The sequence below is a fragment of the Microtus ochrogaster genome, unplaced genomic scaffold (genome assembly GCF_000317375.1).
Source record: "Microtus ochrogaster isolate Prairie Vole_2 unplaced genomic scaffold, MicOch1.0 UNK2, whole genome shotgun sequence".
Lineage (NCBI taxonomy): Eukaryota > Metazoa > Chordata > Mammalia > Rodentia > Cricetidae > Microtus > Microtus ochrogaster.
Genome location: NW_004949100.1, coordinates 8827024 through 8831083, shown reverse-complemented (window position 1 = coordinate 8831083; position 4060 = coordinate 8827024).

Genomic DNA, 4060 nt, shown 5'->3' with positions numbered 1-4060 from the left:
GGCAATAATATGATTATTGATAATAAAATACTAAGCAAAGGTCATATGTAATGGGAGGCCTCCTAAGGGAGATTAAAAAAATCAAATAAATTTACTATCACCACTTCGATTCAACAATATAATAGAAATCTTAGCCAATACAGTAAGACAAAAGGGATAGAAAGTTTTTTTTAAAAAGTAACAGAAAATGAAAACTATCACTTTTCACAAATGATATAAATAGAAAATTCAACATATCTAAATTTTATTCTAAAAACTTGAATTTGGTAAGATCAGTAACTCAGATGACTTATGTGTTTCAATATGCTATCAACAAAAATAGAAAATGCAGATATGTAGTTTGAGAAAAGAGTTTGCATCTAAATATTCCTGAGATTCTCACAAGCTAGTGTCAGGACAGCAAAGCAGCAATGGTCTCTATGGTCTATGGTAGTTCTTGCCTGTGGATTGAAAAGTATGAAACCCAATCATCATTTTTATTCTACCAAGAGCATTTAAGCAATATGTGCAGATGGTTTGAAATAGTCACCGTTGTTCAATTACTGGAAACTCCAGACAAAAAGGATATGCATAAACATGATAACGAATGAATTCTTTAACTCAACCAAGCACCCAAGAGAGTATATCTGGGATTTTACAGCATGCCCTGAATTTTCACATACAGATTGGTAATGCCCATCATCATTAGATATACACTTAGGAGAAATATAAAATTAAATTCCACCTTTAGAAGTATCATAAAGCAAAAAGTATGAGCATTGAGTTTGTGGCTAAAATGGGAGCAAAATTTTACCTCAGCTATTCTACTTGGTGTGAGGCCTTTCTCAAGTGAGCGTGTGAGATTCCTTATTTACAATGGAACTCAATAAAGAATCCTTTTTTTGTTGCCAACACACTTAGGTCTAGATAGCCTCCTTTGAGCCCTGTGTCTTTCTTTCCCAGAACCAATGCCAGAAGTAATGGCTACAAAGAACTCAGTGGAGATTTTCACTCTTCTTTGCACTTTGGTACACTCTGCCTGTTATTTATCCATATTTCACTTCTTCAGTATGCCTTGACTATGTATGTATCCCGTAGTTTCATGAGCTTTATTTTGGATTGACTTTCATGTTCACTCCTTTGTCTCTCTATTCTCCCAGCAGTAATTACTTCTTATCGTCTCCTTCCTTTGGTTTCTGACCCACTTTACACCTAATAAAGAAATAGCAACTAATCAGGCTTTTAATTTAAAAACGTTATAAGTAAAGTTAATTTGACATGAATGGTTTCCAAAAAGAAACCAAAATTTCCAACAGTCATATATACTTATATGCCACCTCCTAGGATACATTCATAAAGTATGTATATTCTCTAATGTGTTAATGTGAAGGCAATAATTTTATTTGTAAAATTAAGGTTATGGCATTTCAAGTATATTCCTAGAACTCTAATTAACACTAGCTAACGAATGGAGCACAAGAGCCAAGGACACCATTAGAGAAAGCTAATGAAAGGCCAACAGAATGTAATTATCCTTCCAAACACGAACAATCAAGAGGACCAACGCCACGTTGAAGCCTGTGCCTGTGTGACACAAGACACAGAGAAGATGATTTCATCCATTTGAAACAGAGGTACTGAATGAAAGCTTTCCGAGAGCAGAGATGTTCACCATGTGTCCCTCTGCGCACCCCCATGGGCTTTGAAAAGCAGCTGGCGTTAGTATGTGCTTGGTGTGTAAATTTCTTAATTTGTGAATATACAGTTCACAAATATAGTATTATTTTATTAATAGAGAACTTATACAAATAACTAGAGTATTTCTAGTCTAAAAAACCACCCAAACTGATGACAGCCTTATTTGTCTAGAACTGGACATAGCCCTCAAGTTCTTTCTCATTGAGAGCAAACTGTCCTACTTATTATATTGTAATCTGTGGATGCCAAGTACAATTTTTCAATGCTTTCACCAGTAACTAAGTGTCTTGGTTACTATTCTATTGCTATGATGAGACACCATAACCATGGTAGCTCTTATAAAGAAAACATTTAATTAGGGTGGCTCACTTCTAGTTCAGAGGTTTAGTCCATTAGCATCATGGTTGTTGTGAACCCCAGTTCTCAGGCCCCACATTGAGGTGGCATCTGTCAGGTCTAGCCTGACAGGTCCATACATTCGAGAGGAGGAGATTGTGGATTGAGGAAAGAAATAGACAGATAAGAGACAACAGATAGATTTGGGAAACATTCAGTGAATACTGTGATCTGCCTCAAATTTATTATTCAAAGTCCTTATATACCCCAGTCCAAAAAGGGGGGTGTGGGGCAATATTATTTCTACATTGTTTGGCCGCCAGGCTCTCAAGCCATAGGTCTCACCTGAGGTGGTCACCTAGCACTTATAGACAGGCTGTCGCCAGGGTCAGAATATACTAATGTTGTTCTGCTCCCTTCCTTGTAATTATGTATTAAGGAGATCACCTGGGAAGAGGTGTTAATCTAAGCTACGGGACAGAGCAGACATAGTTGCAGGCGTGACTTTAGTCCTGCTACCCCGGAAACAGAATGCTAATGAACTTCCCCCTCAGTTTACCTTTGCATATAAAAGCTTTTTTGAGGCTAAATGCTGGTGATCTTCTGGATTTAAATGCACCCTGAGACTCCCTTCCGATATTGCTGTGTGAACTGTGTCTCAATTATTCCCACACCTGCACGCCTGTCCAGAGAGATAATTTATTTTGGGGTTGGACTCTGACAGGGGAAATGTTGGGGACCACAGACCCTCAGACCCAAAGCCTTCTATGACCCCTTGCCTGCCAGAGTAAAACAATTTGTTTTCCTATGCTTGCAGCTGCTCTAAGCATAAGACCCTCATGAGTTCCTAATAACAGGGAGTTATTTTTTGTTGGGCTTGCAGCTAAAAAATCTCAAGAGGTAGGGTGTGACCATTAGTCAAGGAGAGCACTATATAAGCTGCCCTGGAACACAATAATATCGACAGTCTTGTTTCAAGAGTGACCCATGTCTCTGTGCATTTTTTAATCCCAGACTCTTGCCTGATCATGGTTCCAGGTGGTGCAGGTACCACAGGGGAAGGCAGGAGACTTCCTTGTCATGGTAATTTCTTCTACACATCTCCAAACATCAAGTAACCACACCCTAGATCAAAATATCCTTTTGTCCAGGCAGATCATCCTATAACTACACCTCAGGTCATGTATCCTATCATATAACCTTGAATGGAGCAAGAATAGGTCTAAACTCTGACTTTTAGTCAAGGTGAAGTGGGCCCCTGACACATGGTGGCATGCAGGCAGACATCGTGTTAGAGAAGCAACTGAGAGTCCTGCATCTTGCACGCAACAGGAAATGGTCTCAGACACTGGGCAGTATCTTGAACATAGGAAACCTCAAACCCCCTCCTTATAGTGACACATTTCCTCCAACAAAAGCGTACCTACTCCAAGAAAGCCACACCTCCTAATCGTGCCTCTCCCTGTGAGCTTATAGGGCCCAATTACAGTCAAACTACCACAGCTGGCTTACAGTTTCAGAGATTTAGTCTATTGCTATCATGGTTGGCAGCATGGACGCACATAGGCAGACACGGTGCTGAAGAAGTAGTTGAGAGTTCCACATCCAGATTTGTAAGCTCCAGAAAGAGAGACACTGGACAAGGCAGGCTTCCTAAACTCCAATCCTATCTGCCAGTGATGTGCTTCCTCAGACAAGGCTACACCTTGTAATCCTTTCACATACTGCCACTCCCTGGTGACTAAGCTTTCAAATATTGAGCCTATGGGGGGCTGTTCTTATTCAAACCACCACACATAGATGTAGTAGGAGAGAGAGCTACCTGTTGGTTCCCGGCCGCCCGGCTAGCTTAGACCCAAATATACACACAGAAACTGTATTAATTAAAGCAGTGCTTGGCCCATTAGCTCTAGCTTCTTATTGGCTAACTCTTACATATTAGTATAACCCATTTCTATTAATCTGGGTATCGCCATGTGGCAGTAGCTTACCGGCAAATTTTCGGTATGTCAGACTCTGGCGGTGGCTCCTTAGCTTCTCTCTGACT